Below are 23,440 nucleotides of genomic sequence, written 5' to 3' on the forward strand. Positions count from 1 at the left end.
TTCATCACTCCAAAAGGACACCCCCAAACCCATTAAGCCATCACTTCCCATTTCCTCCCTCTCCCCAGGTCCTGCGAACCACGAATCTGCTTTCTATCTCTATGGATTTGCCTCTTCTGGATGTTTCATGTAAATGGGATTACACACTACGTGCCCTTAGCATAATGGTTTTCAGATTCATCTATGTTGTGACATGTAGCATCTCATTCTTTTGTATGGCTGAATAATATTATATTATATGGAAATACCATATTTTGTTATCCAGCTGATAGACATTTGGATTGTTTCTACCTTTTAGCTATTGTGAATAGTGCTGCTCTTCACATTTGTGTCCAGGTTTTGTCTGAACAATTGTTTTCAACTATTTTGGGTATATACCTTGGAGTGGAATTGCTAATGATAATTATCAGGGAGGCTCTGTTAACCTTAAGGCTCATATCTCTAGTCATTTGTTTTCCTTGGGCTTCCTCATCCACAGCTGAATAAAACTGGGCAGGTTTCTCCATTATGTTGCACCTTAATCTCCTCCCCAGTAAAATGGAGCTAACAATAGAACCTACCTCAAGGGGATGTGGTGAGGATTTACGGAGTTGATGTCTGAAGCACTTAGAACTGTGCCTGGCACAAAGCAAGCCCCGTGTAAACATTTGTTAACTGAATTTTAAGAAGTCTTGCTGTAAGGGGTCATCTGCATGGAAGTGGCTGGCTTGACTTGAGCCTCATTTCCTGCCTGGGTCCTCTTCATCCTTAAAGCTCTTCCATAGCCTTCCTGACTTTTCCTGACTACAGGAGGTATGGGAGCACCTCTCTTCCTTAGGCCTTTTTGGTGTAGAATGAGTCCTGCATTATTCTGTTCCTGAGCCTTCCCTTCCTCCGCCAACCGAGCTTGAGGGAGCCAAGTTGCCAGTGGGTCTCTCACTGGAGCAGGGCTGAGCCTGTGTAGGTGCCTGAGTCACATCAGGTTGTTGGCATGTGCCACTGCTGGAGCCCTTAAAGTGTGGATCAGATCCATCCTTTACCTGAGGTGAAAAATCAGGAAAGGTTTTCATCAGAAGAGCATTAAGTCAATGGTTTCTCCCCAGCTTGTTCATTACATAGTCTGTTTAGACAACTACCCGGAAAGAAAACAAATGGTTCATCTCCACTTTACCCATTCTTTTTTTTTTTTAATTGTCAAAGGTTAATACAGCTGCTTTGCTTTCCTATTCCAGTGTTGGCATCTGATAACGGCACAACTGATCTATGGCGGGAGAGCCTGGAGGTGAATTATTTATTCACCCCATGTAAAGGATTAGCTATTTGTACTTTTAATGGATTTTTGCTGCAGTGTGTTTATGTATGTTCAGATGGATTGAGAAGTCCTCTGACCTCCAATGTCATATCACACAAAGCTATTTGCAAATCACATTAAAAGTCTGAATTTAAACTTTTGATGAAAGCAAAGAAATGAAGAGTTATAATATTGGGTCTGTGACCCTAGAGATTTTTCTTAATTTATACTCTTATGTCCCAGAAGGAATATATAGGTGTGAGAACAGGGCCAGAGCACAGCAGACTGTATTAAGTTAACCAATACAGGTGTCCAGCTTTCTAGGCACAGTTACCCATCTCAAAGTCCCCATCATCCCACAGTGGGTAGAGGAAGCAGCCTGGAGGAGAGGGGACAGACTGTTCCAGATGCTGAACTTCCTGGGCATCCACTCCAACTACAGAGCACTGGCAGGTGAATCTACTCCTTAGATAGTCATAAGACCAGATTTTCCTTTCATTTAAAAGAAAGGTGGGTTATCTATCTATCTATCTCTATCTATCTATCTATCTATCTATCTATCTATCATCTATCTATCTATCTATTTATCTATCTATCCATGTATCTGTCTATCACTTATCTATCATCTATCTATATCTATTTTGAATAGACAATTAAAAATATTATAGTAAAATATTTTCCCTTCATTCCTTGCTTCCTCTCTCCCTTACCTGCCTAATTCTCCATTCCCTGCCATGACCATCATTCCTCTTATTTTTCTCCATACCCTTCCAGAGTTTCTTAATGTAAAACAAATACAAGTATATATACTTATCCCCTCCGCCCTCACTTTTATGCCAAATCTGGAATGTTTTATATACTGTTCTCCTTTGCCTTATTATTTTTAAACTTAGCAATATATCCTGGAGATCATCTCATAAAAGTACATGGAAATCTTCTATATTTTAAATTTTTCATTGCTGTATAGTATTCAGAGTCTATGCTTGTACCAAGGTTTATTTAATAAGCTCCCTATTGATGGACACTTGGTTTGATTCCCATTTTGTCATTTCAAACAAGTCTGCAAATGAATAACATTTTACGTATGGTTTATCACGTGGGTATGAGTTAATCTGTAGGATAAATTCTCCAGTGTGACCTTCTGGGTTGAAAAGTATTTGTATTTGTAATTTTGCTAGATGTGTCCAAATTTCCCTCCGTGGGAGCTGTGCTGGTTACACTTCCATCAGCAATGCACGAGAGACCACATTCTCTCACTGTGTGTGTGTGAGAGAGAGAGAGAGGGAGGGAGGGAGAGAAAGAGTGAGAGGGTGAGGGAGAGAAAGAGGGGTGGTTTAAATTTGAAAGTTTATTTATTTATTTTAAAAAATTATTAGCACCTTTAATTAATTAATTAATTAATTAATTAATTATTTTTTGGCTGTGTTGGGTCTTCGTCTCTGTGCGAGGGCTTCCTCCAGCTGCGGCAAGTGGGGGCCACTCTTCATTGCGGTGTGCGGGCCTCTCACTATCGTGGCCTCTCCTGTTGCGGAGCACAGGCTCCAGACGCGCAGGCTCAGTAACTGTGGCTCACGGGCCTAGTTGCACCGTGGCATGTGGGATCTTCCCAGACCAGGACTCGAACCCGTGTCCCCTGCATTAGCAGACAGATTCTCAACCACTGCGCCACCAGGGAAGCCCAATTTGAAAGTTTTGATAGTATTTAAATAAGAGGTATGGAGTGAGAGAAGGAAGTGGGAGAAGCCCTTCTGGGTTCCCATAATGTGAACAAGAAGCAACAGTGACTCTAGATAATAATAATAACACTAATAGCTAATATTTATATAGCACTTATGTGTTTGGCACTAAGTGCGTTACTATATTCACTCATTATTAGATTAGACATGGCTCATTTTCATTTGATTGTCTTGTGATTTAAAAAAAAGTGAGTATTGACTATGTGCCAGACACTCTGTTAGGGGTTGGTTGTTGTAATTTTTGTTGACAGAAGTCCTGCCAAATGTTGACAGAAAGGGAATTTGGGAGGAAGCTCTTACCTACACCAAGATACCTTAGGAAATACCAACAGTGGTTCTGTTTCAGGTGCTGTGTAATGTCCCCCAAAGGAGATTCGCCTTGAGAGCTGCAACACAAAGCAAGGCGTGTGGTTGACTCACCTGGAATATTACGAAGCAGAGCAAATCCCAATAGTTGCTTTACTACACACGTGTATGATGGTCTGTTTGTTTCATGTTTCTTTGTTTAATAATTATGGTTGGGGGCTAGAGATGTAGGAATGGGAAAGGAAGGTTTTTGATTTTGTGTGAGCGATTATGTGTGTGTGTGGTAATACTAAACTAAGAAATAAATCCAGTTAGGCTACATATCAGATTTAGTCAATAGCTGGCAGTTATAATTAGCACATGCAATGTATCACTGCAAAGGAATATTGAGAAGGCAAAAAAAAAAAATCTGAATGCATATAAATGGAAAATACCTTCCAGACCTGCAGGTAGATATACTGGAGCTGAGTGGCAAAAATAAGTAAATAAATAAATAAATAAATAAATAATCAGAGGCCAGAACTAATTAACCTTGAGAGCTAGTGTCTCCCATTATTTTCTAGTTTTTCTCTCTTTTTTCCCTCTGTCCTAGGTCATCTTCAAGATTACTCCAGAACTCTGTAGCCTTCACTTCTGTCATTGGCTTCCAGACTGTCCCTTCATCTGGGCTAGCCTATCTTCCTGGTCCTGATCCCAAGCTGTTCTATAGTGGCAGGAGATGATTAGTCTTTGTTCATCTGCTCAGTTATCCCTACATCCCATACCATGGGGCTGTAATAGCCATGATACCCTTATCTTCAGGATAGGGTTGAATAATAGAGGGGGTTTTAGGGAGGACCAACTATGGTAGAGTGTTAGACAGTGGAAAATAGTTTTAGGAACAGTATTAATAGCCAGGGAAAGTGTTTGGGGTAGGAGAATAGTCTTCTGGGGCTATCAATGCTATTTGGAAAGGGAAAGATAGGGGATTTTAGTTGGGAAAATAGTTTACAGTAATTGAAGATTGTTTCCAAGTCAGAAGCAGAGAATTGGGTTCTGACTCTAGAAATCTGGTTAAATACTGTTTCCGTCAAGGTCCTTTCAAGTTAATGTAAAACACAATAGGTATTTTAAAAAGTGTGAGACTCAACAGAGGTTCATGGATACAGGTCTCATATCTGGGAATAACCTGCCTGAGCTCAGAAGCAACTGCCCACTTTAGATGGGACATGTCCTCTACTATATGCCACAGCCCCTGCTTGGCCCATTAACTGAGCAGTAGACTGGCCAGGCCCTTGAGTGTGTGATCCCTGTCATAGAGGAGTTTGTAGCTAGAGAATCTAGATGTGTTTCTTGGATTAAGGCATTTCACCTTGTTGATGTTTTCTAGGCAGACTATCATTACCTTTTGTTAACCTTTGATGGGTGGCTTCCTGAATTTTTAGACCTATACTTGACACTCCTTAAGATGAGGACCAAGGCCATCCCTTTGGTCTTGGGCCATATTCTTCCCTAAGAAATCCCATTCATACAATGACTTCAATTACACAAGGACTCTTTCATGCCTTCAGCTCAGTCTTCTCTTCTGAGCTCCAGACCTAATGGATGATTTAAAGGCAACTCATTTAACACATGTGAGATGGAGCTCATGTTGTCCCTATGAAACCTGATTTTCTCCCAGTGTTCTCCCAGGGACAGATGCCACCATCTACCCAGTGGCTCAAGTCAGAAACCTGGAGTCATCTATGACCTTACCTCATTTCCCGTATCCAGTCCATTGCTAAGTCCTCTTGATCTTACCACCTTAATATCTCTTGAGTCTGTCCTTATTTCTCTAACTCTACCCCTGCCACCCTAGTCTAGGCTACCGTTGTCTCCCTCCTGAGTAACTAATACTACCTCCTAACTGGTCTGTCTGCATTTGTGTTCACTTCCCTTCCATTCATTTTCCGACTAACCCTAGCGTGCTCTTTTCAAAGGCATATCTCATGCTAACATATATTTCCCTCAGGGATGCTTTCTCAGCCCTTCACATTACTTATCACTGTAGCAATTTTACAGTTTTGAGTGTGATTCCTCAATTATTGTCTGCCTTTCCCTGTAGACTGTCAACTCTTGAGGATTAGTGGCCATATCTGCTTTTGCTTATTTTTCTCATATCCCTAACCCTTAGTGTGATATATAGCACATAGTAGGCATTCAGCAAATCTTTCCTGTAATACTTAGCACAGAGTTTTGTACTTAGTCAGTGCTCAATAAATATTAGGTATTTATAAATACCAAATATCAATTGAGTAAATTGACATTCAATTTCAAAAAAGAATTAATAATTAGTTATCAACCTATCTAAAAGTACAAAGGAAGTCTGCAAACCTCTATTTTCCATAGGATGTAAAGGAATTCTTGTCAGGGTTTTTAGCTGCAAGTGACAGAAACTGAGTCTGGCTTATCATGCAGGGAAGGGGTTTGTTAAAAGTGTACGGGGGAATTCATGCAATCATTGAGAGGACAAAAGAACCAGGCTAGAGGCTAAACTTCCAAAAACATGCCTACAGCTGTGCCTTCAGACTGGTCTGATGGGGAAGCCAGTGCTGCCACCACCATGCACTTGACACTATAATCTGTTCTGCTGAACGTCTGCACCAGGAACTAGACTTGCTGCTCGACCAGTGCATCTGATTGGCAGAGCCCAGGTCACATGTCTTCCCTGCAGCTGCAAGGGAGATAGGAAAGTGAGCTGCTCCCCAAACATAAGAAGCATATCTAAAACATGTCAGGCAGCCACCAACATGACTGATGTCCTCTCCAAATGGACGGTCAAAGTCTTCACTTGCCCCTAGATCATAATTGTGCATTTGGATAGCAGCGTGTATCAATAAGCATAGTTATATAGGTGAATGGTAAGCGCTTGGCCCAGAGTGCTGTGAACTCCTTTCCTACCTTTATAGCTGATTTTGTATTTCACCGTTAGATGCTTTAGTTTAACCATCTAGAAAATGAATGTAATACTATCTACCAAATGCTGAGATTCAGCAGCAATAGTAATGTATTTTGAGGTCCTGGGATAAAAACCACTTCAAAGATTTACTGTATAATTATTTAAAATAGATGATTTCTAATGAAAATGCTAAGTTTAAAGCGATTGATGGCTTCTCAGGATGCAAAATGGGCAATGCCTGGTATATTAGCTTAATAAAACCAGTCCCAAAAATGTTTGCCTAACTCTCCTTCCCGCTCTTCTGTGGGCATTAGAAGGCAGAAATATGCAGGAATGGTAATGGGCGTAATCAGTCACAACATACGAGCTTATTATATTGGCTGCTTGTACAGTCGGAGTTTTCTAAGGTTAATCAGAGCCCTTTTGCAGAATTCACTGGGTTGGACTTTCTAATACATCTTCATCCCAGGTAGGTAGGTCGAGAGGCAGAGACACACCAGATGAGGCCCTGATAACACCATTTACATGTGATTCAGCATGAGAGAATTGCACGTGAAAAACACAAATCTCTTTTCTTTTAGCCATGGGATCTGCAATCTTTTCTAACCAAACAGTATCAGCAATTGATTCCTCTTACAGCTCCCCTTTCTTTTCTTTTCTAGTTCTATTTTTTTTTTAAGCTTGGTAGCCTTAGCTCCATTCTTCCCCAAGGCTGCCAGTCAGTTCTTTGTCCCTGACTGTTCTTCAAAGAATGGCAGCCCCAGCCTCTTAATCCCTCTCAACCTCTTCTTTTGTGCATTGCCCTCCCCAGAAATGCCTTCATGGATCCTCGTCCTTCCCTGGGACACTCCTTCTTTTCTCATTCATCAATCTAGTCTCTAGATTTCCAAGATAAGGTCATGATGCATCTGTGTCTCTTCTTTTTCCAGTCTGTAGCAAGCCCTGGTCATTTTTTCTTTCTGCCTTTCTCTCATCAGCTGGAACAGCTATGCTGTTCTCCCTGTAACAGACCATAGTTCTGCAAGCAAAGTAAATCTCATAACATTGCCCCCATGTTATAAGGTATCAATACTTTATATGGACTGCGGCAGGTTCTCTTTGCCTGTCAGTGAAGTGGGGCACGTAAGGATGGGTACATCAGGCTCCTGCATCACTTTATACCAGCTGAACTGATCTCAGTGTGGGAATAATTTAGAGAGACTCTACCAACCCCAGTACACTCAAGTTGATTTGGTGGCAGGCTTATTTGAAGGGAAAAAGCATTGAGAGTACCTTTTTTTGGAGCAGTCACTAGATGCAGGCACTCAAAAAAGATTTTACGAGCTGAATCCGGCCCCCGATCAGCCAGTGATTGACTTTGACAGGAGAGGGAAAGGCACAAAGCCTCCCCAAATGGCATACAATTTACAGTGGGGTGGCCATAGACTGTGATGTGATGTTGGTGGGAGATTGAGTATTTATTAAAATATCTTTTGTCAGCCAGATTTATTTATGTCTTTCTTCATAAGATGTGATAGTTTTGCATCAGTGCATCTAAATGAAATAATTTGCTAAAGGTCAAATGCAATTCCCTCCAGCCAGCTTTCATTTACCTTCTAATTAATAACTAAATGTTCACACATACATTAGCCTAAGGCTCATGCATAAAATAATAACTGCCATTTATTGATCAACTATTATATCCCGGGCATTTTTGAATACGTTATCTCAAATTCTCACAAACCCAGAAGGTAGGAATACCCCTTTAATAGAGGGGGAAAATGATGCTTGAAGAGGCTAAGTGATTTGCTGTTGGTCAGGCAGTGTCTGAAGCCCAATGCTCCATGCTTTCTCATACCATGCTATAGGGCAGCGGCTTCCTGCAAGGGTTTGATGCCTTGTACCATCTGCTGTCACTGACAAATGGGAAGATGAGAGATCCGTATGAAAGACTGTGACTTTCTGAGTCAAACACTTCCCCACTGGAGGAGGTTGCGTTGCCCAAAGCGTGTACTCTTTGATGGCTGTCATGGTGCTAACAGCTGCATAACTAAGGTGGAGACCTTGGAGAGAGGGGCCAGAAGAGCTTCTGAAATGACAAAAGCTTTAGGAAATGGGCCCTCTGAGAAATCTTTGATTCTACAGAGCCAGTGTGGGCTGAGCTTCTCTAAGAAGGGATGTGTCTTAGTATGTCTCAGCTCATATTACTTCTCTGGGTGAATGGGTATCCTGATGGGTCAGTGAAAAATAGATCTTCCTCTGCAGAATCTAGGTAAGAAGCCAGTCTTCCTACTTTTCTATTGACCTACAGTAGCCCAGGTATTCCACAAAGGAAAATTACAAAGATTCCTGGTATTGGGACTGTACTGTTACATGGAACTCTCATACTCATAAAAGGAGGGAGAGAAGGAGGCATGTGCATATTTGGGAGGGGGCAAAATGCTGTCCAGTGCTAGGTTCCTTTTCATTCAATTCAGTTTTCTTCCCCTGTCTTTTCAGTTGAGGGAGGGGTTGCAATGAAATCAGAAGAACATGCTTTGAACTTGTAAGGCAGATTTAGACATGCCTCACCTGGAGAGGTAGGTGAAATAAAGCGAAATGGAGATTCACAACCAAATAGTGATTTCTAAATTGTGGGCATTAAAAATTAGTTTGAAGTTTATTATCAAGTCCTTACTTCTAGGGAGAGGCTGGCAGAATTGAAAAGTAGGTAAAACGAGTTTCTGTAGCTCTCCAGCCTTCTCTCTGGGTTCTGTTTCTATGTGTCCTGGACTTCAAAACTCTAATAAATTAGCCATTATACAAATCCACTGCTTATTTTTCTTCCACATTACTTTTGGTATTGAATTTGTAAAATTCATCCAAATCTCTAAACTCTTAATATTTTAAATTTGAATAAACTAAGTTTTGAAACATTTATTGAGTAGTTATTTGACATCACGTTTAAATGATAAAATCACTACCCTCTGACCTCTCAGAGCTCTCCTTTCCATTATGCCTGTAATTTTGATAAATTTCCATCTGGTGGTAATTCCTTGCTCCAGATGCATAGACCCAGGACATTACCTGCTTCATAAATCATAAGAGTAGTTTCTCAAAAGTGAGATGTGAATTCCTTGCATCAAATTACCTAGGACCTATTTCCTTGTTAAAACACAGAGTCGTGAGCCCCAACCCTATATCCACCTAATTAGACTCTTTGGGGACTTGGGTTCAGGAATCTCCATTTTTAAAAAGCTTCCTTGGTGATTCCGATGCAGGTAAGTTTCAAGAATCACTCGTTTTGAGAAAAACAGAAATGCAAATAAGAACATCTAAATATAACTCTTAAAATAGTAAAGGCAATATAGAAAGTGATACTCTGTAGAGAACTTAGAACAACATCCAAAGAACTACTGTAAAAAAAAAAATCTATGTTCGGGTTAAGTTCTTTGTCCCACTAGACTTTGATTATTATCAATCATTGTTTATTTGTAACTTGACTTTTCCTTTTTTCCCTTTAAGCAAAACTCCCCGATTTTCAATTACTCTTAGAGTGTAGACTAATCCCTTGGCCTCTCCTCACAAGCTACTGGCAGTCTTTCTCATCCTGCAGCTTTTACTGGAAAACTTTAGGACACTGACCTCCTTATAGTATCTCATCACCTGGCCAAGATTCAGCCAGTCTCTTCCCCAAGAAATCCTGGCTTTATTAATCTCATAATAGTCCTGAGACCACCTTCCCTCTTCTTGTGTTTCATCACTTTGAAGCAGAAAAAGAAATACATAAATAAATAAGGATAAGACCAAACAGTAATTTGCATAAAATTAAGAATTTTTTTTCCAGTAAGGAAAATGTCCTTTTGGCAACCAAACCACACCTTCCCTTCCGCAACTGGTTCCTCCAGACGTGGCAGAGGAATTATTTTTGCTTAGCTGGATGATTATTCTTCAGCTAAATTAGCAACTACACAAATCCCAGCTGTTTTATTTCCTTCCATACTACTTTGGATATTGAATTTGTAAAAATCAACCAAACCTCTTTTGTCTCTCTTAGTATTTTAAATATTTATTTATTTATTTGGCTGTGCTGGGTCTTTAGTTGCGGCATGTGGGATCTTCGTTGTGGCACGAGGGATAGTTCCCTGACCAGGGATTGAACCCGGGCCCCCTGCATTGGGAGCATGGAGTCTTAACCACTGGACCACCAGGGAAGTCCGTCTCTTAGTATTTTAAATTTGAACAAGCCAAACAAGCTTTAAAGCATATATTGAGTAGTTACATGACAATATCACACAAAATACTTTTAGGCATTCCAGGGCAATATATTAAGCTGCTCTGCAAAATGTCCCTCTTTTACTATGTTCAAGACATTTTGTTTTCACTTTCCAATTCTTGATGAAGAAATTTAATATTGGTTTTGTTTCATCTCCAGCTTCTGCCTACTGGGAAAAGAATTTCTAGCAATTATCACAAAGTCTCAACAGAATAAAAATCATCTGAATATTTCATATGATTTTGAAATCTTTGGTTGGCTGCAGGGAGGGGTTGGATTGTCATGATGAGATATTACTTGTATAACCTGGCCATTAAGGAATATGGTAGTGCCTCAGCTGACTGATGAGTCATTCATTCATTCACTCATCATTTCAACAAACGTATATCAAGGATCTATTTTGCTTTGTAGTGTTTTAGGTGCTGGGAAAGAAAGATATGTCTGAAATTGGCTTTTCCATCAAAGTAATCACCATGATTTAGTGGAAGATAAATGCAAAACAAGATAGAAGGTACATATGTATATATTGATACACTTCTCTCACAGAGATACTTGGTTCCTGGTGTCCTAGGCAATTCAGAAGGGGAAAAGTTCCCAAGGGAATGTTGGGGTTTGGTCTGACTTTCATACTACTTCTACAGCCAATTCGAATTGAGTCCTGGAGTCTTCTTTTCTCAGTTAAGGAATGCCAACATCTGCCTCTGATCTTGACCTTCTGTGACTCTGGATTATTGATTTATTGGTACTCTTGGAAGTAACTCCTCATCACTCCTCTTAACTACCTCAACCTCTTACATCACTTGGAGAGCTTGTGGAAAGTCTTGAGAGAGTTGCTCCAAAGAGCTGTCAAGTTGTCAAAATTTAAGAAACGTTTCCAAGAAAAAGGGGGTGCAGTCCATACCGAACACTACTGTGGGCCTTAAACAATGGTGAACCTAGTGTTCATTTGACTTGATGGCACAAAATAATTCATAGCCACATCTATACAAATGAAAGTAGGTAGCCCTTACTTCCAAATTAGCTCTATTGTGTTCTGGACAGAGGAAGATTCTGTTGGTAAAACAGCTGAGAAGAATTATTACATTTTAGTTCAATATTATATAGATCATTTACATTAAAATTGGGGCTTCCCTCCTATGTGGTTAATGATTAAGAGTTTGGGCTTTGGGGCCAGAATGTCTTTGTTCCAGTCTGGCTCCATCCTTTATTCACAGGGTAATATTGGGCAAGTTACTTTTCCTCTTTGGACTTCAGTTTCCTTATCTATAGAATGAGAAAAATCGTAGGACCTGCCTTGAGGGGAATCATGAGGATTACATGAATAATTCCTTCAGGACATTGTAGATACCCAATACGTGCAAACGATTATGATTATCTGTAGTTCCGGAGTATTCCACATTCCGCTTCCATTTCTCCGTGTTGCGCCATTCTGGAGACACATGAAGGTGTCTTTTTTTTCTTTTTTCTTTTTAACATCTTTATTGGAGTATAATTGCTTTACAATGTTGTGTTTAGTTTCTGCTGTATAACAAAGTGAATCAGCTATACCTATACATATATCCCCATATCCCCTCCCTCTTGCGTCTCCCTCCCACCCTCCCTATCCCACCCCTCTAGGTGGTCACAAAGCACCGAGCTGATCTCCCTGTGCTCTGCGTCTGCTTCCCACTAGCTATCTATTTTACATAAGGTGTCTTTTTTAGACTTGGAACATGTTGTTATTTCTGATTACTACCGTTATTACTGATAACATTCATCCAACCCATGCATTTGAAGAGATCTGGAGTCCCTCTACTCACAAGAATAGCACGTATTACCCTACAAGGCAGCTGTAAAAGTAGGCACTGGCTCATGTGCCTGAGGCCTAGCGAAGTTCAGGAGGCTGAAGAGAACCTCACAGATCACAGAGTGAGATAACATTCTTTACTTTATTTGGCTTCTTAGAAATCTACGTCCAATGGCAAGCGCATGAATGGTGAGAAAGAGGACAGTTGTGGCTTCAGTGAGATGCATCTGTTCTCTGAGCTTCTTCCCATCCCCAGGACCTCCACGGAGCAACATGGAATCACTGAGAAATGTGAATGGGAACCCATGTATTGCTTAGAGTCTGCGTGCAGTTCTCTACAGCCCTGAGGACTTTTCTAAATTATTTCCTTTTTTGACTTGGTAACTCATCCACACGGCTCACGCATTAAAAAGTAGAAATAGGCATAGAGTGGAAATTCTCCTTCCTCCTTCTTCATTCCTACTAGTTCTCACCACCCGCATAAGTAAACCTCATTATTTATTTCTTATGCAACATTTCAGGTTTACTGCATGGTAACATCCCAGCACCACTGGCTTCATGGGTGTGGAGGACGAATGTGCCGTCGTCACCAGGGCCCCAGGGTCAGGAGGGCCCTGCGCTTGCCTAATGCTCTGCTCTTGTTCTCTTGAAATTCTTAATTTTTCAACCCCCTCAATTTCATTTTTCACTGGACCGTGCAACTTATAGAGCCTGTCCCACGTGCTAGACATGGTTCTTCACTTTGCTTTTTTGCTTAACTGTAGATCTTTTTTTTTTTTTCCCCCCCGGCTTGCAAGATCTTAGTTCCCTGACCAGGGATTGAACCTGGGCCCTCGGCAGTGAAAGTGCAGAGTCCTAACCACTGAACTGCCAGGGAATTCCTAAGATCTTAAAGATCTTTTCACATTTATATATAAAGAATTTTCCTCCTCCTCCTCCTCCTTCTCCTTATGGCTGCCCAGTAGTCTATCTGTGAGGATTTAAAAAACTATATACATGGCTACTTTAGAAAACCCCTTAGGAATCCCAATCCCAATTTTCCAGTTCTTCGATGCTTCCAAACTTGGGAGAGAGAAAAAGATTTGTTGAGAGAAGTACCAGAGAATCTTCCCTCTGGCTGGGTCCCTCACTCCGCCTGCATGGTTTAGAAGCCCTCAGAAGCACCTCTCATTTCTTTACCAGCTTCCTGGCCAGCAGTGTCCCCACCCCCACGGCTCCTTCCCCGTGACCCCCTCCCTGCTTTACCTTTCAACTCCCAGTTACTGAAATGCTTGATGACAAGGCATCATCTGGGCTCCATCAGTCAAAGCAAACTACTTCTATCTTTGCCTCTATCTGGAGACAATACTTTGGGCTGAAGGACATAGTGGCCATCAGAGACCCACTTTTTTTTTTTTTTGGCCGAGTTGGGTCTTCATTGCTGAACTTGGGCTTCCTCTAGTTGGGGCGAGGGGGGGCTACTCTTCGTCGCGGTGCGCGGGCTTCTCGTTGCGGTGGCATCTCTTGTTGCGGAGCACGGGCTCTACGTATGCAGGCTTCAGTAGTTGTGGCACACGGACTCAGTAGTTGTGGCTCGCGGGCTCTAGAGTGCAGACTCAGTAGTTGTGACGCACGGGCTTAGTTGCTCCGCGGCATGTGGGATCTTCCCGGACCAGGGCTCGAACCCATGTCCCCTGCATTGGCAGGCGGATTCTTAACCACTGCACCACCAGGGAAGTCCCAGAGACCCACTTTTAAAACTCCCCTTCCATTCCTTCTCTATTCCTACTAATCATCATTTCTGGATAAATCTATGGTCATGGCTCAACAATTTGCCTGCTTTTGAGAAGACAGCCTAGGCCCTTGGTCCTCAGGAATCTCCCAATGGTGAGAAGGCACCAGAGTAATGTCCTGAAACTCATAACTTATTTTGAAGCAGCCAATAGCTCGGTCTCCATTACAGGCCTACATCCCCAAAATCCCCTCTGGTAGTTAGAGATGCCTGTTCACTCTTTCAGGAAACAGCCCTGCAGAGTAGGAAGTGTACTTCGCCGTAGCCTTTCTGAGCAGCTGTCCCTTTGGGAAGAACAGAGCTTCATATGAAGCCCACATTCCCTGAGAGTCTAGTGCTGGGGGCCTTGTACACAAGCACAGGTCCTGCCTGTCACCAGTCCTCTGCCCATGGCTTGGGTTCAAGGTCATGGATGTGCATCGTTGCATCAGACCTAGCTGTTCCCGTGTGAGTGATAAATGATGAGAGCCCTCCTGCAGAGCCCAGAGAGATGCTGCAAACAGAAGCACGTGGTTGCCACTGGGCCTTGACCCTTCCAACAGCTGGGGTGCACCCCCTGGTGTGTACTCATGCAGCGCAGACACACAGAAGTGAATGGTGAGGCAGGTGGGTGGGAGAAGGTCCACAGCCTTGTTAAGTTCCCGCCTCTGTTCCTCACCAGGGTACCACAAACACCCAACGGCTTACGGCTCCTTGCTTCAATCAAGCCATGCCCTTGGCACCTGAAAGGAAGATGAACTAGATGCTAACAACGCACTTTTGGAGTCCAATTCCACTGCCAGGGAAAGCTTCCAGGTGCCCTGAGATTCCACCGGGAGAAAGCAAGGCTGCAACTCCAATTAAATGTCATATTGAGTACTTTGGTCTCAGTATACTCTAATTGTTTAGTTTATTTGAATATTTGATAAGAGAAGTGCTGCGGTGGCAAAAATTAATTATAATAAGAAAGAATGATCTTAAGAGAGAAAGGGGGAAAATGCTAAGAAGCCATAGACGCTTTCTCCCCACACCTGCCAGCAATTAATTAATCACTAATCAGTTCATTATTTTCAACTCCGTCCCCTGGACAAAAAAATAAGGTTATTATTTTTAAATGTCTAATTAAAACATGTTGAAAGACAATCTCTAAAATGGGTTTGGCCAGTGCTAATCACATTTGCAACATGGTTGGGGAATGCTGAAGTGCAGTCTTGGGGCTTTCTGGAATTGGAGGAATCTTTTCTCATCAAAACGCTGCACCTGGGCTTCCCTGGTGGCGCAGTGGTTAAGAATCTGCCTGCCAATGCAGGGGACATGGGTTCGATCCCTGGTCCGGGAAGATCCCACATGCCGTGGAGCAACTAAGCCCATGCGCCACAACTACTGAGCCTGCGATCTGGAGCCCACGAGCCACAACTACTGAAGCTCACTAGCCACAACTACTGAAGCCCGTGTGCCTAGAGCCCGTGCTCCGCAGCAAGAGAAGCCACCGCAATGAGAAGCCCGTGCACTGCAACGAAGAGTGGCCCCTGCTCGCCGCAGTTGGAGAGGGCCCGTGCGCAGCAACTAAGACCCAACGCAGCCAAAAATAATAAATAAAAAAAATAAATTAATTAAAAAAAAAACCCGCTGCACCTTTAAGGCCTGTTTTCCTCACGGCTCACCATGGGCTGCTTCTCACTCCAGTTATCAGTGGGCAAAGGCAGGGTGAGAACAGTCAACAGTGGTCTCTACTGCCTTCCTGCAGGGGGTGGACGGTGGCGGGGGCGGGCAGGGGTGGGGACGGAGGATTTTTACTGCAGTCATCCTGGGCTACTGGTTGGAATATCTATATTTATAGCAGTGTTACTGAGGCCTAATTCACATACTCTAAAATTCACCCTGCATTCTATTTTAACCCACTGCAATGAACTCAGTGCTGTACCTCCGCTTGGGCTGAGGATGGCTGGATGGAGTTCTACGAGTTTTGTACATTTCCATCTAGAGCCAAGGCCAGGGTCCATCCCAGAGCCGGCAGCCCACACAGCTGCTTCTCACCCTGTTTCTTTATTACCTACTCGCCCTTCTCCGCTCTTGGCAGGTGAGAATGTTTCCCCAAAGTGATTTACAGCGACGTGTGTCAGGACGGGTCTGACACTGATTGAGTCCCTTATCTCCTTCCTGTGTCCTCCCAGCTGACGGCCTCGCCCCCGGGTATCAATCAGTGTATCAGCTCCCCACTCCTGGGTGAGCCAGGAGCTGTCAGAGATGCATTCCAACTGGCATCTTCATCAGAACTGCCGCCTGCCCCTCATGGCTTAAAGAGTCTTTCTAAGGCATACAGGGAGAAGAGGTGCCTACACCGTTCCCGACCAAACTGTCACAGCTTCGGATGATTCCATGTGTTTTGCACAAATTTGGAGAATCCGGTTTCTAAAAGGCAGCACTGGGGACACTTACCTGCATCAGCTGTTCAACCTCCAAATCCCTGGCAGGATGTTGATAGGGGTGGTGACAGCCTCACCTGGCAAGCTCCCTCCCCGGCCCCCCCCCTCCCAAATCAACATGATGTCCTCTTAGCAGGGGCTGCAGTCACAGAGAGTTTTGTGTTCTAAGGCTGATGCTTTAGAAGAAGGCAAGTGAGGAGCGTATGAGAGAGGGGAGACATCAAGACACCAAATGAACACAGGAATGGAGCGGGGTGGAGATGCAGCCCCTAAAGACTCCACGGGAGATAAAGACATGGGGAGAATGAAACAGAACATCCGTCTAAGCCTGATTTTTGAATTGGCCCCAAATGCAGTGACATTTTCTTTTTTGGCTGCTTTGAAAAAGGAGGAGAGGAGAAAATGTAGACTCTGACATTAAAGATGGATGGGGCTTAGACAAATTGAACAGTGCTGAAGGTTTGCCCAGCGCTGGGGAGACTGAGGGCAGGTCTCCGTGGGGCGCATCTGGGAGAAGTGTGCTCTTTTTTCCTTAACCCAGAGGAAGCTGCATAACGAAATGGCAGCTTTCAGCCCAGGCCCAGGCAGGGAGGTGTAATATTTAACATCGTATTGGCTGGCGGGCGTGCTGGGGCTCCTCACGCGCTTTAGGTTAACGTTTGCAACGGGAACCTGGCAGGGCCTCTGAGTGGTGAGGGGCTTGGCAAAGGGGCGAGGCCAAGGTGCTGAGTTTTCTGGCCTCCTGGGGAAGGCACCGGTGGAGACCCCCCACCCCAGGCAGAGACTGTCTGTTCCGGGCCTGGCTTTGCATTTGACTTTAAAAGCAGATTCGGCTGGCTGGCCCCTCTGCATGTGAATGGCATTTTGAAGGAGCAGAAATCTCATTAAAAAAGAACTATTGACCCCTCTGTCTGCATGCTTTTGACTCTCTGCTAACCTTCCGTTTGTGCCCTGTGATTCTTTAACGTGGGAAGTGGTAATTGGAGAAGAGATTAGAAAGAGGGACGAGACAATGACGGCCTGTGACACTGACTACCAAGGACTCGAAGGCCACTCCATCTATAATGTCCTCTTGGCTGCCACAAAAGGGGGACTTCTTGTTCCCATCACCCCAGATCGTGTTGATCCAGAGAGGCTCCAAAGCCAGCATGTCTTATTCATCCTAGTCTTCCGCAGTCTCCAGTACGGGTTCTAGGCCGGCACCCACTACGTTCTACATCTGTCTGTGTTTACATCTGTCTGTGTCTAGCTGAGAGCAGCCTCTAATGAATTTCTCCTCTGGTAATCATTCACCAGGAAAGGTTAGAAATACCAGGCAACCTGGGGGCCAACAGAGACAAGGCCAGGCACATGGACGGGGAAACACACACATCCAGGATGGAAAGCAAGTGACATGAACAGCTAAAAAAAAAAAAAAAGACATTCTGTTTTAATGTCATAGATCATCGCCAGACTGCAGTGATCATAGCCGGTGCAGGCGGCAGGGAAAGAATTTCTTGTGGCATGCAGGTCGAATCTGCTTCGGTTGGCTTTGGCTGCCACAGTGACCCCCTTTTTGATGAGTGTAGCTGAATTAACTACCCCCTGCCTTTGGGCTCCCCTCCCTCCATGCAACACAAACTGAAATAGTGGGGTGGCAGGCGGTGGCGGTGGGGGGCTGTGTTGGGGAGGGGACCGCAGGGACCTTCCATCTTGTTAATGTAACACTTCCTTATGTGATGGGAGCTGAGAGCAGCCTGTAATGAATTTCTCCTCTGGTAATCATTCACCAGCGCATCGTGACCCGTGTGCTTCTGCCGTGCTACGCCATTTCCAGACGTTCGCGGTGACTTGTCAGCACCTAGTAAAAATGACTTGGACACGACCCATCTCTTCATGCCATGCCCTCCTCAGCTGCCTTCAGTCTCGGTTGAGAGAAGGAGTAGGTGGGACCACCTGGAACAGCAGCCGTAGACTCCGCGGCTGTGGTCTGATTTCAGGCCCATCTCGCAGGCAGATGAGTGCAGGCGTGCCAAGTCCGTGGGCGCTCTTGTTACGCTGAGCCATGTTCTTTGGTCCAAATGGTTCCAAAGTGGCCTTTGCCTTTTACACCTGTTGTTTCTTGCTGCACGGTGAGCCGTTTCTTTTATTGAGAAGGCATGGGTGCAAATGACTGTACAATTAGGCATCTGGGCACCCCATGGGTTCTTATCAACTCTGGTGTGAAGATGCATTGATGGCGGGGGACAAGGTTATCGTCTGAGCGTCGCCATCTGCAACTGTAATTCTAGCCACGTGGTCAATCGTAAGAAGGGGTTTATAACCAGCTTTTACTGCATTTGTGGATCACGGTGATTAAACGACAGATGGGAAACCCAACCAAGATTTCTAATCTTCACCTCTTCACTGATGGAGTGAGTGAGGGCTGAGGGAGTCACTTCATGGCCTGTGTCTAGGGCTGAGTCTACAATTAGGGCAGGCACCCCCCTGATTTTCCGTGCCTGGCTTGTACATTCATTCTTATCAGACCACAAGCACTGATTTTTGCTTTTGAAAGGATGGTTCCTGAATCCTGGAAATGTTCTAGGAAGCCCATGGTGAACAGGAAGCTTCTCAGTTAGGGTTGCCAGAGAAAATACAGGATGCCCAGTTACATTCAAATTTTGGATAAACAATAAATACATTTTCAGTTTAGGCATGTCCCAAGTATTACATGGGGTTTTTTCTTTGAAGGAAAAGTGCTTTTAAAACATTGTGGTAAATTTATATAATGTAAAATTGACTATTTCAACCCTAAGTACGATTCAGTGGAGTTAAGTGCATGCACATGCTGTGCGACCATCACCACCACCGTCCACTTCAAGATCTTATTCAATGTGCCAAATTCTGTACCCATTAAATAATAACACCCCCCTGCCCCGGCCCTTGATAACCTCTAATTTACTTTCTCTTTGAATTTGCCTACTCTTGGTATCTCATATTAGTGTTCCTTCTGTGTTTGGCTTAGTTCACCTTAGCATAATATTTTCGAAGTTCATCTATGTTGTAACATGTATCACAATGTCATTCCTTTTTAAGGCTGAATAATATTCCGTTGTATGTACGTACCACTTTTTGTCTTTCCAGTCATCTGTTGATAGACATTTGGATTGTTTCTACCTTTTGGCTACTGTGAATAATGCTGCTATGAACGTTGGTGAGCAAGTATCTATTTGATTCCCTGCTTTCAATTCTTTTGAGTCTATGTGCCTGGATGTGGAATTGCTGGATCACATGGTAATTCTGTTTCACATTTTGAGGAACTGCCGTACCGTTTTCCACAGTGGCTCATGGAATATTTTTATTTGTTAAATCTGGCGATTCTCCAACTTTCCAACAGCATTTTAATCTGTATATATTTAACCTAAATTATCACATTTAAATAAGTAGTACCCATCTCCACACTGGAACTTGTGGGCATAATCTCTCAGTTCAGACTCTAGGAAACTTACTTCCACATTTTCCACTATGGTGAAGCACAACAGCAATAAGGAAGAACTAATGGTTTATCTTTTAGTCTGTACAAAATAGGCCGCTTGATGTCTGTCAGAAAGGGGAGTTTATACAAGTCATTCACTCATTCATACGTTCAGCAAACATTTTTTGAGCTCGCACAGTAAGAGTCAGGTATGAGTTGGGGGTCCTGATACAAAGGTGAATGAGATGCTTCCCCTTATCCCTCATTTTTGCTCCAGCCAGATTTCCCTCTGCCTCTGAATCTTTGCACCTGCTGGCCCTTCTGCTTGACACGCTCTTCCCTCTGTTCTTCCTACTCCCCTGACTCACCCTGGGATTTCAGTTCCCATCAGTCGCGATGCCCAGGGGCAGCTTCTCGGAGCCTCTCACACGCTCACGGCTCTCTGAACTTCACTTTATAGCTCCCGCCGTGATTGTCATGACAGCTTTGTGTGCTTATTGGCTTTACCTATGTCTCTCTCTCTAGATTGTAAGCTCTCTGAAGGCAAGGACCACATCCGTCATGCATATCATTGTCTCCTGGCACCTAGCAAGGCGCATAGTGGGCATTTAATATAAAAGCACGTTGATTATATGAATGAATGCATGCATGTATCCTTCCCATAAGAGTTAGTGGGAGATAGACAAGTCAGCATGCCAGTTTCTATGTAAAGAGCTATTAGTGAAGGGCTATGGGAAAAAGAGCAATTCTGCTGCGAGGGATTGGATTTGAGCCAGCTCCACGGTAGGATCAAACCCGAAGATGCGCTCCCAGCCTCTCTGCACGGGGGAGGCATCTGCAAAGCTTTATCCTCACTGCTTTGTACAGCACAGATTCAGACAACCGAAAAGAACTACTCCATCAGCTAGGATGTTAGAGTTTGGGGCTCAAAATTCATTTAACTCAAATGTTCACTATTTTTTATTATTATTGTTGATTTGGTTTTTTATTTTTTATTTTAACATTTTTATTGGAGTATAATTGCTTTACAATGTTGTGTTAGTTTCTGCTGTATAGCAAAGTGAATCGGCTATACATATACATATATCCCCATATCTCCTCCCTCTTGCGTCTCCCTCCCACCCTCCCCATCCCACCCCTCTAGTTGGACACAAAGCACCGAGCTGATCTCCCTGTGCTCTGCGGCAGCTTCCCACTAGCTATCCATTTTACTTTTGGTAGTGTATATAGGTCATTACACCTGGAAAACGCCAGATGTGCATGGCTTTCCCAAGGTCACAGAGCTAGAGGCAGAACTGAGAACCCTGGGTGCCAAGCTCTGGGACCAGTGTTCTCCCACCTCCTCAGCATGTCCAAGTTCAAGGGGAGAGGAGCACTGGTGGATTGCAAAACCCTCTAAAGGTTTCTTTGAACTCCCATAGGATTTAAAAACAGTTGGCTGGAAATAGAAATGTGAATGCTCAAGGAGAGGTGAGATGAGGGGGTGGAGGAGGGAGAAAGGTGAAGAAAAAAGGCAAATCCAGAAAGGCCGCCTGCCAGGGCCCTGGAGTCAAGGCTTGGCAATGCAGCAGGGCTGCCAGGGCGGCTCGGAAAGGCCGGGCTTCAGTTCCCAGTGGAGGCAGTCAAGGGCTTGGGGATGGAGATTTATTAGTAGAGCTGTGCTCCAAACTACGGCAACCTGGCTCTTGACGGTTCTGAGAGGCCTGGGCAGCTGCAGAGGCTGCAGCCTGTCCTTTGCAAACAGAACTGCCCGGGTTTCCAGGGGAGGTTTGTTTGAATTAGGGTAGAGGAGGGGCCACGCCTGACCACAGCTGCCCGGGCCTGCTGGTTTGGTGAGGGGCCTGGAAAGGAGCTCCCCCAAGTCCCCCTCCCGACTCCGGAGCTCTACCTCTCTGCTGGTGCAGGACTTTTCCGGGCACCTCTGTGTGCACGTGGGCAAGGCCGGCTCGGGCGGTACCTCTGTGGAGAGAGGGGCCCTGCTCACCTGGCGCCACTGTGCAGGAGGAGGGATGCGGGACCGCTCACCTGTGGCCAAGGGTCTCTTTCTCTTGCTGCACTTGGAAGCTGGCTGTGACTGAAACAGCGCTCCCGCACACAAAATTGTCCTATGGGGTTTTTCTGGCTGGGAAGAGGGAGGACACAGGCATCATTCTCTGGATAAGCTGCAGAAACAACTTGACCCGTGGCTCCCTCGGAAGTCCCTGGCCCCATCTTCAGGGAGAACACGGAAGGCGTGTCCTTCCTCCAGGAGCTCCTCACAGGGGCCCCCAGGAAGCCAGGGATGAGGAGGACCGGCCTCGGAGGGTGGGGAGCAGGTCTGGGGCTTCGGGGCGGGGGGTGGGAATCCAGAGGCAAGCCGAGCCTGGGCCTCAGTCCTTAGGCTTCTTCGGAACCTTCCCTTGTGTTGATAGAAACTAGCGTTAAAGTTACTGTGAAGCCTGTGGGCAGAGGGAAGGAAGCTTCGAGGACCCACACAGGTGACATTTCCTATTCTGACCAGCACCCCCTTGTCTCACAGATCATCCCCCAGGGGAAACATTTGCTTAGGAGATTTGTTTAGCTCAGCCTGCGACTGGATGCTGGAGCCTGTGAGGACTGGAATAGACTCACCTTTCCATGTCTTCCTCACTCTCCCCTCCCCACCCCGATCACCACCGCTAACGTTGCAGGGGCAAAAGCGCCTCGGCATCCAGATGGGTCCTGTTTCCCTCAAGGAAGGGCCTGCTCCAGCTTCATTTCACTGCCTCCCCTGAAGATTCTATAAACATTTCCAGAAGGATGCAGATAAGGGGGAAAAAAAAAGATCTTATGTAAACCCTAGATGGCTAGAGACCAGGAGATATTAGATTATTAAGGCTTTAAAAATATCCACAAACTCAACTAAAGGGAAGTAGGAATTTGCTTTCATTTTAACCTCTGTGATTGTCGTTAGGGTCAGTAAAACGATAGAAGCAGGCAACTCAGGAGACACGTGATATCATAAAGATCACAAGAGGGTCTGAGAGGGAAGCTGCAGAGATATGACTGGGGTGACCTTACTGGCCCGTGAGGAATGGGGACGGGGCACACTTGAGGGCTGCCTTTTCTGTAAATTAAGGAAGGCCAAAGAGTGATGCAGGGCAGCACCTCCTCACTGCCTTGAAGAATCTTACCTGGCTCCCCAGTCTCGATACCCTTCCCCCACGTTGATCATGCTCGCTCTTTCATTGCTCTGCTTTGTGGTCATAGGAACACAGCAGACTCTTTCCCGCAGCAGGATCTCTATATGCTGTTCCTTCAATTGGGAAAAGTTGTCCTAGGTCCTTTGCTTAGCTGACTTCCTTATCTTTTCAGGTTTTAGCTTAAATATCACCTACTCAGGGAGGTCTTCCTTGATCAATCGTTTACAGGGAGTGACCCTGGTAATGTTTTTTAAAAAAAGTTTCCAAGAGATATATTGTATTGATATTATATCAGATTCATTAGGTTTCGTTATGATAAGTGTTGTCGACTATAAAACGGGTAAGTTGTATTTAATATATTAACCCAAATCCTGTAACATCAGTAATAAATAGCCATGTTTTGCAAATAGGAATTCAA

The 23,440-nt window shown here is 44.4% G+C and overlaps 1 pseudogene; it reads right to left on the reverse strand.

The window, feature by feature from the left end:
- The window catches only part of LOC137764607 (mitochondrial import inner membrane translocase subunit TIM14-like), a 34,789-nt pseudogene extending 11,735 nt beyond the window's left edge, over positions 1–23,054 (reverse strand).
- Between the last annotated feature and the right edge of the window lie 386 nt (positions 23,055–23,440).

This window comes from Eschrichtius robustus, chromosome 5 (genome assembly GCF_028021215.1).
Source record: "Eschrichtius robustus isolate mEscRob2 chromosome 5, mEscRob2.pri, whole genome shotgun sequence".
NCBI classification, from domain to species: Eukaryota; Metazoa; Chordata; class Mammalia; order Artiodactyla; family Eschrichtiidae; genus Eschrichtius; species Eschrichtius robustus.